The sequence below is a fragment of the Cydia splendana genome, chromosome 25 (assembly GCF_910591565.1).
Source record: "Cydia splendana chromosome 25, ilCydSple1.2, whole genome shotgun sequence".
In the NCBI taxonomy this organism is placed as follows: domain Eukaryota; kingdom Metazoa; phylum Arthropoda; class Insecta; order Lepidoptera; family Tortricidae; genus Cydia; species Cydia splendana.
Genome location: NC_085984.1, coordinates 500,840 through 515,139, shown reverse-complemented (window position 1 = coordinate 515,139; position 14,300 = coordinate 500,840). Strand labels below are relative to the sequence as shown.

At 36.0% G+C, this 14,300-nt stretch overlaps 1 long non-coding RNA gene across 1 annotated transcript; it reads right to left on the bottom strand.

Annotated features, from left to right (window-relative positions):
* Positions 1-11,963: 11,963 nt before the first annotated feature.
* On the bottom strand, positions 11,964-12,367 carry LOC134802980 (uncharacterized). The gene is made up of 2 exons (XR_010145916.1): positions 12,266-12,367; positions 11,964-12,048 (listed from the first exon to the last, which is right to left on the bottom strand). It is a non-coding gene; the product is annotated as an uncharacterized LOC134802980 (long non-coding RNA).
* Positions 12,368-14,300: the final 1,933 nt, after the last annotated feature.

Genomic DNA, 14,300 nt, shown 5'->3' with positions numbered 1-14,300 from the left:
ATTATTATATCCACAGTAAAAGTTCCTGTTTAATATTTTAGCTGCCCGATTTATAATAAGCCTAAAATTATACTGACCATTGCGCATTGGTAAATTAATTTGAGGTATTTTGTGTAAATAGTGACCAATATTCATTAAATTTCACTTATTTCGTATTAAAATACTACCTACCTGAAAGGATATACTCAATATGATTACTTAAAGTGTCATTCTTTGGACTTTGCTAACTATGTAAACAAACCGCCATATTGAAATTGTCTCTGAATGATGAATTTACTAGTGATTTTTGTTTACATAGTTAGCAAGTTCCGTAGAGTGACACTTTAGATGTTAACAACTAGATGACAACCAAATTTTATGATCGCTTTACAATATTAGTTGCCAACTTATTATTTTAGACGCCAACTTATAACTTCAAGTTCCCTATAAATTATTTGGGTGCCTTGATTTTGCTGCCAGTTTTTTTAATAATATGATGCTTATATTTGAGGCATATATAAATTTATTGGCGCTAAAATATTAATGCACAGCCAAACTATATTATTATATGCCCAATGAAAGTTCCTGTTTAATGTTTTAGTTGCCCGGTTACTAATAAGCCTAAATTAATTTGTGGTGTTTTGTGTATTAGAAAATTTGTTAGAAATGGCCTTTCAAAACTTTACAAAATAAATGTAGCTGCCTACTTTACAATAGGTACAATAAATTTAAACAATGATGAAGTGTCACAATACATACAAAAAAAGTTTATAAAATATAATATTAGTTCTGGCCAAGGTTTTCATTTCACAGAAAACTGACCACATCTAATAGATATAGGCATAGTAATCTTATCAACTTCATCTTTGGGTCCCGCATTTTTCGAACGTGCGAGCGAAGAGAACGAAGTTCATACATTCAACTTGGGACACGCGGCTGGCTAGGGGTACGTCCCGGCATTTCGGTGTTTTTAAGCTGAACTATCAGAGGATAGTTTGATACTCAAGAACTTAAGTAAATTTGTTCTAATTTAAATAAAATTGGGTAAACGTGTAGTTGAGGGCATTATATTTTAGTCATTAAACTATGAGCAGGCTCGATCAAGGGGTTATTGAGCTAGAAGAGCTTAGAAAGCTAAAAAGCTATTTGTGAGGGGTCTTGCTATTCTGGTCATCTTTTTGCAAGGAAGTATGGTCGAGTTTGGTATCAAATGAAAGTGCTCGGTTTGCACTTTTATAATATCGTTTTTAAATTTACCATTTTGAAATAATTAGCAAGATAAAAATGGCTACAAATATAATGACCACCAAAAAATACTTTGGTACCCTAAATAAAAAAATCATGCTTACCAAAAAAAATTACTGAACACCAAAAAAATAAGGCCTAAAAATACAAAAGTACCACCACTTTAATTACGACTGCACTTCAAATTGTATTCAAATACCAAATATATTGAATGATCACCAAAAATCATTAATGATCACCAAATCTTGAAGACCAAATTAATGCGATATTTTCACCTAAATAAACCACCATGATTACCAAAAAATGTAAACATATTACCAAATAAAGTAAACTGATGCCAAAATTACTAGCCCCTCCCGCTCAACCCCCCGTAGCCCGCACCGCATACCTACCTAACCTAATCTACTTTTCTAGTAGCATTTCGTTATGCTACTAGAAAAGTAAGTTAAACTGCTATCATTTAAGTGGGTTAGCTTAGGTTAGCACTGCGACCCTTACAGAAACGAAATGGTACTAGAAAAGTAGGTTAGGTTAAGTTTCAACTGCTACCCATACAGATACGAAACGCTACTAGAAAAGTGGGTTAGGTTAGGTTTGAACTGCGACCCTTACAGAAAAGAAATACTACTAGAAAAGTGGGTTAGGTTAGGTTTGAACTGCGACCCATACAGAAACGAAATGCTACTAGAAAAGTGGGTTAGGTTAGGTTTGAACTGCGACCCTTGCAGAAAAGAAATGCTACTAGAAAAGTGGGTTAGGTTAGGTTTGAACTGCGACCCTTACAGAAACAAAATGCTACTAGAAAAGTGGGTTAGGTTAGGTTAGAACTGCGACTGTTACAAAAATAGAATGCTACTAGAAAAATATGACGAAGTGGATTAATTAATTTAATAGGATAACGATATATTAAATGTTTGCACATTTTTAATTAAAATGTGGTTACAATTTTTGTGATCATTTACTATTTTTGCGTTTACAATGATTATTTTGGAGCCATTTGCTTTAATAGGATAGCAAGATTTAAAAATTTGGTTATCATTTTACATTAAAATGGAGTTCTAATTTTGGTGGTCATTTACTATTTTTGGGTTTACAATGATTATTTTGGTGTCATTTTCTTTAATAGGATAGCAAGATGTAAAAATTTGGTTATCATTTCACATTACAATGGGGTTTGAAATTTGGTAATCATTGACTATTTTTGGGTTAATAATGATTAGTTTGGTGTCATTTCCTTTAAAAGGATAGTAAAATGTAATAAAATTGGTAATCATTTCACGTTAAAATGGTGTTATAATTTTGGTGATCATTCATGATTTTAGGGTGGTAAAATAGATTTTTTTGGTATTAAATTTTACTAAATCTGGTGATCAGTTAAATAGCAGCCGATAAAAATAAACATAATATAGGTATTTGACATTTAACAGGAAATATTTCGGCTTGCCACAGATACAGTATCAGTTAAGGGCTCCACAGACCTTGTAATATGTCCACGCGATTTTTGATCCATTGCCGCCTATAGTGGGACATAAAATAGTAGGAATTAAATTAAATGGAACTCTAAAATTTCCATATCATAGTCGGTCAAACAAGTTTGTCAGTAGAAAAAGGCGCGATATTCAAATTTTCTATGGGACGATAACCCTTCGCGCCTACATTTTTTAGCCGTTTTTTTCTACTCACGGAAATGGCTTGACAGACTATAAATTGTTGCCATGTGTAAGCATTTTACGTCAAAAATGTGACAGCTACGTAGAAAGTGGCGCCTTCATTTATTAACCGACTTCCAAATCTCAAAAGGAAGAGATTCGATTATGATTTTTTTTATGTTTGTTACTCCATATCTCCGTCATTACTGGACCGATTTTGATAATTATTTTTTTGATGTATGTATATGCATACAGATTGGTCCCGTTTTTGTCAAAACCCAGTTCTGATGATGGGATCCATGAGGAATCGAGGGAACTCCTCAAATCTTAAAGGCATATATATATATATACCGGGTGTGGCCTGTAACATGAGCAAAAAATTAAACTGTATGCTGTACTCCTCATACTGACCAACATTTGTTCAGCGACTTTTGAAAATAACTTGTGGTTTGATTTTTATTACACTTTAAAGTTTATTCTAAGACGCAATGTATTGCGAATTATGTTATGTTTAAGGCGTGACAAGCAACGTCAATCACAATAATATGGCGTGGCGATGGCGTCCATTGAAGATAATATTTATTTTGTATGAAAAATAGGGGCTCTAAATACTTCATAATTTTTAAAAGTTGTTGAACAAAAGTGTCACCGTTTGAGGAGTACAATCTATGTTTTAATTCTTTGCTCGTGTTACAGGCCACACCGTGTATATATATATATATATATATATATATATATGTATGTAGTGATTTATGTGTTTTATCAACAAATCAAGCAAATTATATACATTCAAAAAAGTGACATTTAATGAAGTGGAACTGCTGATGATGATCAGAACGGAACTCTTCAACGAAGCATATAGTTCACGTTTGGCGATTTGTCCTCTTCGTTATGTTTGTTAACCAAGTAAAGTTTTTAAGCCACATTTTTGTCAAGCTCGAGTTTTGATGATGGAATCCACGAGGAATCGAGGGAACTCCATAAATATTAAAGGCATGCGTATAGACATTTTTGTATTTTCATCAGAAAATCAAGCATTTTCATTGTACACTGTCGCATTTGATGAAGTGGAACTGCTGATGATGATCAGAACAGAACTCTTCAATGACTACACGTTTGGTGATTTCGAATTTCAATTTTGACGGAGCTGGCCCTGGAGCCAGACCTGACCCGGATCCAGGCTCTTATCTGGACCTGAACCCGGACCTGGACCCCGACTTGGACCTGGACCAAGACCTAGACTTGGACCTGGACCTGGTCCTAGGCTCGGAACTGGACCTGGACCCGGACTCGGACCCGGAATCGGACCATGACCCGGCATACAACTGATACCTAAACTAAATAAGCCACTATGATTAACCTACCATAAAATGTAGGTACTGTAAGGGGTTCAATTCGTGAGAAGTTGATGGACGGAAACAATTGGCACAAGTTAAGCATCTATTGTTTAATTGTAAATTACATCTAACCTAAAGAAGGGAAACAGTACAGTCAGCCTAACAATATAAGCAACTTAACCTAAGAAAGAAATACAATCCAGTAGCACGCAAGGAAAAGTGCACAGAAACTAAACTTTACCCGAAAAAGCACAATAAAAGTAAAATAAAAATAAAACTTAAAAATACTAAATAAAAGTGAAAGAAGGAAGAAAAAAAAACAAAACAAAAATAAAATAAACATAAAAGCAAAGAAAACAAAAAAAATAAAATTTCAATCTGCGCGGTTGAGTTTCGAACTCGGAACCTCCTGATCCAATGTCAACCGCTTGAGCCACCCGGCCAGAAGCGCTACACAGACTATGGCGAAATACGCGATGTGTATCTGCGATGACGGAAGGCCTCAATCATCAATTTCCAATTTATTGTTTACAGAGTAAACAGCAAAGGGCGTTCCTTAATGCTGCGGACAAAATGTCGCATGATAAATATTTATTGCTAACACTAAATAAACAAGATCACATCCTAGACCTAAACACGATCAGTCGCGGATCACTTACCCCGTGACAATTGAACACACTCGCACGCACCACTATTTCATATTGCCGCAGTTATTTACTGTATGTCCGCAAAACCAATTTCTCCTCACAATTTCACAGTTTCCGTCTCAATAACGACGGAACATTACCGAGCTCTTTTCATCGACCTGCCACTTTTTGTGACGGTCGGACTCGTTTTTCCACGACACCCTCCATTTCAAAATAAAAATGTATGCCGTCATTAACTAACCCGTTACCCGCTCATGTTCGCAAATTACGCCTAGATGGCGTTACTAGGGTCATGTAATGTGATGATATGACTTATGACACAGGCATTACAGTACTTAACTATAAAGTATACTGATGCCAAACTTACTAGCCCCTCCCGCTCAAACCGGTGTATGGGTACACCGCACCGCACGCGCCGTTAAGTGGATTAGGTTAGGTTTGAACTGCGATCCTCACAGAACCGAAAAAAAGTGGGTTAGGTTAGGTTAGAACTGCGAGCCTTACAGAAACGAAATGCTACTAGAAAAGTGGTTTTGGTTAGGTGCGAACTGCAATCCTCACAGAACCGAACTGCTATCAGAGAAGTGGATTCGTGAGGCTAAAACTGCGACCCTTACAGAGCCGAAACGCTACCTACTAGAAAAGTGGGTGGTTTTACCTCCTTTTCTACATAGTGCACCATCTATGTACAATAATCTTTCACCGGCCCCCATGCATATACTTCTATGGGGGCCGGTTTTTTTTATTGAAAATTATTTTCTACTATTTTATGTCGAACTATACGAGTAAGTAGGTGCAACAAAGTCAATCGCTCTATATAATTTTTGGCAAACCGCGAGTTCTCAGTTCGGAGCGAACTACTAGTATAATTTAAATGTAGGTGCCTGCAAATTGATCGGTCTAACTGCATAGACCTGCCGTAAGCAAAGCCAAAATGTCAGTGGGCCACTATAATATTATAATATTTAAAAGTTTCGCGTTTTGAACACATATTAACTCACATTTATAGACGGGTCTAACGCGAAATTTATTCAATTACCTTTATTTACCGACGTTTCGACACAGGTTTCACTGGTCGTGGTCGCGGCTAACTATAATATTTCTCAATCTCGGAGCATGGTATAATAATATACTCCGCCTGGTCTCTCTTCCCGTCTTTTCGGGGTCACGTGACTGACACAAGCCTACATCATCATGCGACAGCGCTATATGATAATATGCGATAGCGCTATATAAAGTGGCAATGTTATTGTGACGTAGGCCTGTGTCACTCTGGGAAGAGAAGACCATGATTAGACTATGATCTCGAAGGGTAGGACAGGAATGTTGCTGATGCAGATTTTTTGACATAGGATATTTAAAGCCTCACAACCGCGGATGCGGATGCGGATGTCAAGATTTGGTACTTAAAAAACGTCAAATATTACATTTTTAGCATTTTTTATTTTAAAAAAAACGAAACGTTTAGTATTTGAGCAAGAATATAGGTGCGTTTTATTTAACAAACAGTAACTTGGCCGACTTTTCGGGATCTAGACGATTTCGTTATATATAATGTCGAAATTACGTAGCACTTACGCCGCCGGCGCCGCCGCTAATACGTTCCTGTTACCGACTTGGTCGACATCCGCATCATGCGGATGCTCCGCATCGATTTTATGCGGATGCGGATGTTGAAAATAATGCGGATGTTCCGCGGATGCGGATGCGGATGCGAATATTCGCAACATCCCTGGACTAGGATGTCATCTGGATACATGAATCTAGTATTTTAACTGGATAAGGCATGATGGGTGGGGGAAATGAGCGAACGGGATAGTCTTATGTATCTTTCAGTAGGAGTAGCAGCGAAAGGGCTATTATTGTTTGTCCTTGTCACAGTCTCACATTTTTTTTATTCCCCACCATAAATTAGTATGGGTTATGGTGGGTAACAAATAAATTCGACCAATCATAGTGTCGCATTGCCTATGTTTTGTCCCTCACGGAGGCACGCGTATACCATTTCTATAGGATCGTACCTTCTATGTCTGGATATAATTTTATTTATAACCTAAAAACGCCAAATCTAGCAAAATTGTATTGAAATGACAGGTGTCATCCTACCCTTCGAGTTTGAAGAACATCATAATGAAAACAGTTAGGTAACGTTTTAACTATTTTTTGTCAATGTCTGCAGTCATAACCAAGCTCCGCGCAGACGACGGAGGTGAACCTACGGACGACTACAAATCTCCTTTTTACATCGACGACAAAGACTGCAAAGTCAGCTGTACTACGTGCACAGACAAAGTAGGATACAGGTGATTATTATCAACTGGGTGATTCTTAAATTGTGTCAAAAAAATGTTTTTACATAATCGTTTTTATTTTTTACATATATATCAAAAGTACATACAAAAAGCATTTTTTTGATTCAAATGGTCAAGCTTAATACCCTCAGGAAAGGTAAATAAAATGAGTACATGAACACGGTTGTGACAAAGTGTCTCTCAGTCGTGACATTTCTGCATTTTGGTGGCCAACTCGGGTATTTTGATTTATATAGTTATTTTAACATAGCCTAAGTCACTCCTATGACTATAACAAACCTAATTACAGCTCAAACGTTGAAATCCGTCAAACTATAAAGGCTACAGCCTTTATAGCGTGACAAAGAATTCGATACACATCCTACATACATACTTCAATTTCATTTCATTTCATTTTCATTTCATTTATTTATTGCAATCATGTTCATTACATACAGCTGTTAAATAAAATTATAGTCAGTACATGATAGAGTTGGACCAAGAATAGTCTGCAGCGGATTTGATAGCCTACGCAGTGCAAGTGTCATTTATACGTCATAATTTCATAGAAGTTTGACGTTTAACGTAACACGTGCACTGCATGGGCTATCAAATCCGCTGCAGACTTTTCATGGTCTGACTCTACCTACCCTGTTAGGGCACAGCAAATTTTCTTAAATACTAAATTAACAAAATATTTACATTTGGATAAATATCGTACATATTGATAGAAAATGACATAATTACTAAATCTTAATTACTTATTCAATATTATTTCGTTATACTCGTTAATATTATTATAATTTAAATATTCGTTCAATGTGCAATAACATTTTTTGATCAAAAGAGATTTAATTAACTTAAACATTTTTTTATCATTTCCCACATTTTTTATAGCATCTGGCAGTTTGTTAAATATTTTTGTGCATTTTGATTCTAGAGGCTGGTAGTTGTAATTTGTTTTGATGTCTCAGTAGGTGGGTTGTGGGTAATTCGTGTCTTTTTTTAAATATATGATTATTTTGTATTGCAAATTTAAACATTTAAAGATGTATATAGACGGTAGTGTGAGAATTTTGAATAGACGGAAAAGTGGTTGGCATGTGTGTGTGTGTAGTTAACGTTGGCCAGTATGCGGATCAGCTTTTTTTGTTGTATAAATAATGATGGTACGTACCTACTGTTCCCCCATAAAATGATCCCATATCTTAGCCACGCGTTGGCATACGCGTAGTACACAGCGAGGGCTGTCTGTAAGTTTGTGGTTTTTTTTATCTCGCTCAGCGCGTAGGTAAAACTAGAGATTTTAGATTTTATTAGTGGAATGTGTCCCTTCCAATTTATATTTTTGTCTTTTTTGTCTATAACAAGGCCAAGTAAAGAGAATTCTTATACTACTTCTATTTGAGTGTTATTATAATGAAACACTAAATCTAATGGAGATTTTTGATGAAGGTGGAAAGTTATTAATTTTGTTTTCGTGTAATTTATTTCGGGATTATGGTCATACATCCAATTTGTTATTTTCTGTAATCCTGACGTTAGTTTCTCATTTAATTGGGCATTATTGTCGCATTCAATGAGTAATGAAATGTCATCAGCAAATAGTATACATACATGTCTCTTCTAGTATCTTTGGAAGATCGTTACGTATACAAGCGAAAAACATTTTTTTTGCTTTGGCAGTCGGGCAATAATAGCAAATGATCTGTAGCTAATAAAAATGCATTTCTGAAGCGTGCATGTGGCACTCTAAATTAATCAAACAAATTAAGAATGACACGACCACGTGTCTATATGGGGCTGTCCATAAATTACGTCATCTATTTTTGACGATTTTTGACAATTTGAAATGACGTAATTTATGAATAGCCCCTATGTCACGAACATGGACTCAAAAGTTCGTGACGATGACAGATTTTTGAGGCCACGGTCGTGATAATTTGGAACATACATGTTCGATATTACATTTAAACATTTCCTTTGATTTTACAAATGTTAAATAATTAGCTTAATCTGCAATGTATGAGGTATATCTTATGTTACAAACAATAACGTGAAACTGCAACTTACTTTTATGGTTGGCCGTTTTTTCAAATGCACACAAATAAATATTTTTTGACAAAACTTCTCCCTTCAGCCATTTGCAAACCTGACAACAACACAGTGTTGCTGTTCTAAAAGGTTTAGTAGTTTAGGCTTAATAAGGCTGCCAGTAGTAAAGATAATTTTCTACCGAGTACCGCATGTTTATATTACCAAACGCGGCGGTGACACGAAAACTCATGACAAAATGTATGTTGTTTAAAATTATATAAAGTCGTTATACAGGGTGGAAAGATAAGTCGGGCCCTGGAGGGAAACTACCTTAAATCCTTAAGCTGGCTCTTTTTACTTGTTTCTTTTTAAAAATAAAGGAATGTCTCCTTTAAGTAAAATGAGCCAGCTTAAGGATTTAAGGTAGTTTCCCTCCAGGGCCCGACTTATCTTTCCACACTGTATAGTCGTTAACAGAAAACTGCGTCACGAAAATTATTTTTTAGTATTTAAGATTTTTATTATTGTATATACAGGGTATCCCATAAGTGACACGTCACAGTGACACTGGAGGTAGACCAGGCCAAGAGGACCCAAACCAACTTAACATGACCCAGTAAAAGTGTCACGGTTTTCGAGTTATTGCCAAATTAAGGTTTTTCATGAATTTTGACCGTTTTTAACATTGTTAGTGCCAGTGTGCACTCGGAAAGGCCTCAAAGTTAGTTTTTTTTATGTGTACGGCATCATGAATAGTTAATTAAGATAACAAAATAGGTATTTTATCGATAAACAATGTAAAATACAAAAAAATACTGGTTTCATCTTGAATTAAATTCACAGCGAAACATCAGTTTCGACTTTGACCACCTGTCGTGAAAAAAAATTACTAGAAAAGTAATGAGCACATAACGTCAAAAAATATGTTATGCAGATTCAAAAATGGTATAACACATGTACCTTCCTGCAATAAAATAGGAATTATTATCATCTTTCAAAAGCCTCATAAAAAATAAGTGAAAACTAGGAAATCTGCAATCCGTTGCTACTTTTAGTAAAAATAACGATTTATGTTGAGATATCTAATTCTGGATTCAGAAATAAAAAAACGCCTATTCAGTATTTACCGAATGCTTAAAAGAATGAGATGGAAAATGGTTATCTCCCTTTTTAAGGATATCATTGAGTTGATAAAGGTTCAAAGAAAATAAAATACTGCTCAATTATTTGACGTTATTTGCTCATTACTTTTCTAGTAATTTTTTTTCACGACAGGTGGTCAAAGTCGAAACTGATGTTTCGCTGTGAATTTAATTCAAGATGAAACCAGTATTTTTTTGTATTTTACATTGTTTATCGATAAAATACCTATTCTGTTATCTTAATTAACTATTCATGATGCCGTACACATAAAAAAAACTAACTTCGAGACCTTTCCGAGTGCACACTGGCACTAACAATGTTAAAAACGGTCAAAATTCATGAAAAACCTTAATTGGGCAATAACTCGAAAACCGTGCCACTTTTACTGGGGTCATGTTAAGTTGGTTTGGGTCCTCTTGGCCTGGTCTACCTCCAGTGTCACTGTGACGTGTCACTTATGGGACACCCTGTATTATGTTAGTTTGTAAGGTATGTCTATGGGCCTTAGTAGCCTGAAAATAAATGCTTTGATTGATTTGATTGATTGATATCCATACAATTTTTAAATTATGTTGTAGAACAGGGAGTAGTGTTTTATATTTGATATACATTATTGCAAAATCACTTCATAATAAAAAAAAATCACAAAATCCGGGGAAGTCACACTACACGGTCCGTGACATTTCGCACTTGTAATTTTTTTTTTAAATTATGTTTTTAGGGTCGATCAACTATTTCTTGTTGTTATTCTGTCCCATCAGCCAGGAGACAATACTAGCATAGTTTGTTAGAAGAACTGCCGTACCATGTTCTACAAACATGCTTAGTAGATGTCCCATTATGGAAAGGCCTTATAACTAAATTTAATTATTTAAATGAACCAAAAAATCAAGTTTGGTTCATTTAAATACGAAAAAACTAGTATTATAAGAGTGACCCAGGAGACCGTAACCATGGCAACGAGTGACAAGAAAAAGTTGATTCTCCCTTTAATGCTCTTAGGACAATACATTTAGGTTGACCTAAAACTAGAAGTCTGATGCCGATGTCGGTTAAAAGATATTCATGGGCGCGAGGCGATATAAGTTTTTTTATGCAATTTCCTTTTAACAAAGGTAAGTAAAAGTTATGGTTTTATAATCTGCATTAAATAGGCTTTGTCGTCATATTTTTTGTATGTAGGTAAACCAGGCAGTTTAATTTTTACAATAAATAAAATCAAAAATTACACTTTAAAAGTTAGATTTATTGAGTTTAATTTTTTTTTTTTTAAATTGTTTTTTTTTTTACCAGAAATGAATTGTACGTTATTGATTTATCCGAAATTGATACCAAATATGACTTATTAGCTAAACGGGGCCTGTTAGGCTCCTGCGGGCTACCGATCTAAATCGGCTTGTTTTGATATAAGGAACAACTGTGCCTAGTTTCATGCTTTAATCAAGAAAAAAAAGGTTCGACCGTTTTTTGTCACTTCCCTAGCTATTTAAACATACAGTTTGTCGAAGGACTGTCTCATTTCAATCATAGACAGAGAGAATCATACTATCTTTGTCTTACACTAGTACTAGGACACAAAAGAAAAGGATGAGTATAGTTTTCCTGGTTCTTACTGACTGACACATTGGTTTGACCAACTATAAATAAGCAATATTTGATTCTATTTTTACGAAGAGAAAGTTGAAAATGGAATAAGCGTTATAATTTATAATCGATACCCCTTCAAGAGGTTACCGCTTAACCTTTTCGACGCCATGTCAAACACAAAAGCTGTCACTCGGACGCCACGTCACCGAAATGTCAAAACTGAAATTGAACTTTATACATTATTCACGTAGGTCTATGTTGCTCTCTGGTATGTGACCGATTAATCAGTCTTTGCCGTTGGACCTGCGGTGCGGATATATCGGTCATTGGCGTCCACAAGGTTAAGGGACGGGTATCGACCGGTATCAGCTTATCCGTATTATGAAGCGCTTAAAAAGCCAAATGAAAGGGGTCTAGTTAGTAGTGGCTTTGGTAAGCAAAGCCTTACGAAATGCCTCTTCCAAAACTCTCGAAGGGGATACCGGGCGGGTCCGTGGGGCAACATGTTACACTTCCAGGCTACTCTTATTTGTGGTACCTATATATTAACTAGACGGGCCCGCAGCTCCGCTCGCGTAAATGAAATAAAGAGTGTGTCAACCCTGCCAGGGTTCATAACGGTGATAGGGATTTCTTATTTGTACCCGTTATTTGGATAACTTAATACGCAAAATATCTGAAAAAAATTATGTGATTTGATAAAAGGCAAAATTATACTTTTTCATCTACGTTGTTATTTATTTAAAACTCGTTTCAACATAAAATTATTATTTATTTTTATAAGCCTAATTGCAAAAACGTTCATTAGATTAATTTCCGCCTTAAGACGAATATGGACGACCACCGCCCATAAATCGCCTTTTGGTACAAACGTACGTACTCCCCATTTCCCTTTCTGAATACTAACATTACTTACTACGGTTATGTGAATCCTGGCCTCCAAGAAAAGACAAAACAAAACACACCATTTTTCTCGGTCTTGCGATAGCTCTCGCCAGTCCCCATGGCCGAGGATAAGCAGATCTCGAGCAACTACGTCGTTCCAGCGGTAGGTACCTATGACGTCCAATTGGGAGTCTCCCATTTCGTTGTCCCAAGTACGCTCTCGTCACGGCACGATCCTCTCCCATTCTCTCTAAATGTCCGAGCCAATGTAAGCTTAGCCACTTTTGTCTCTCAGTATTCCGCCAGTATATCGGAACACATCCTTATTTCTATAGCAACAGAGTTATATTACGATATTTGGCCGACTGCTGACTGTACGTTTGCTTATTTTCACCAGGTCTTTTCGCTCAAAAATATCTGAACATGCACTTAAATTTTATCTACCTATATTATAACTTGCTATCAACTTTGTATTTTTGGCCCATCTCGGCAGCCCGGTCCCCGGACGAATTTGTTTGCCGAAGCTGGGAAAGTAAATCTGAATAACATAACTCAAAAAGAAATTTAAAACACCAAAATACAAATGATATTGATAAGTCATTATCAGTCATTATATGGCATGTCACTCGTACGGGCATAAACTAAGGTAAAAGGTTGAGGTTGACAGCACTTTTTATTTTACTTCGAGTAAAAAAGGCCGAAATCACTGCATACCAACATAACAAACATAATTTTGGTTATTTGAAGTTCGAAACGAAAGCAACCGAGAGTTCCCGAGAAATGGTCGAAGACGTAAAATGAAAATTGTTATGAAAATTTCTTTTCCTTATTGTAAATTAAATACGCATCGAAAGCGATAGTTTTTATGTTCTAGTTTTATTCTCATATGTAGATAATAGATTTAAACAGTTTTTTCTTAGCATACGTGCGTTGTATTCGAGATACGTGTCAAAAACTTTTTTAGAAATTTGTAAGGCGCCATCTCTCTTCTTCGCTTGTTTTTTATCCCGTTCTGGTTTTTCAATTTTATATATATGATGATTTGTTGCAGGGTTTATTGCTTAAACGGAACGACGACAGCAGCGCCACTGGACTTGGAACCGGTAATAATTACTTTAAAATTAATTAAATGTGGAAAAATTCGCTGTCTCTGCCTGGGGTGAGACTCTAACGGCTGATTTAGACGGCGCGCGAACTCGCAAGCGATTTTAGTTACATTGCGGACTGTTGGTTACGTCGCGGACTGTTGGTTACATCGAATTCAACCGACCGATCAAAAACTGCAATGTAATGAAACTCGTATGCGAGTTCTCGCACCGTCTAAATGGACCTTAATTCGCAACATTGGACCACTTAGTCCATGCTCTGCCCATTGAGCTATCGAGACCTCGCCCAAGGACAGCGAATATTTGGGTCATTTTCAGAACGCAATTTTTTTGTGTCCGAGATGAAAATCGGAAGGTAGCATCAGATAATTTTGACGACCGGTCTGGCCTAGTG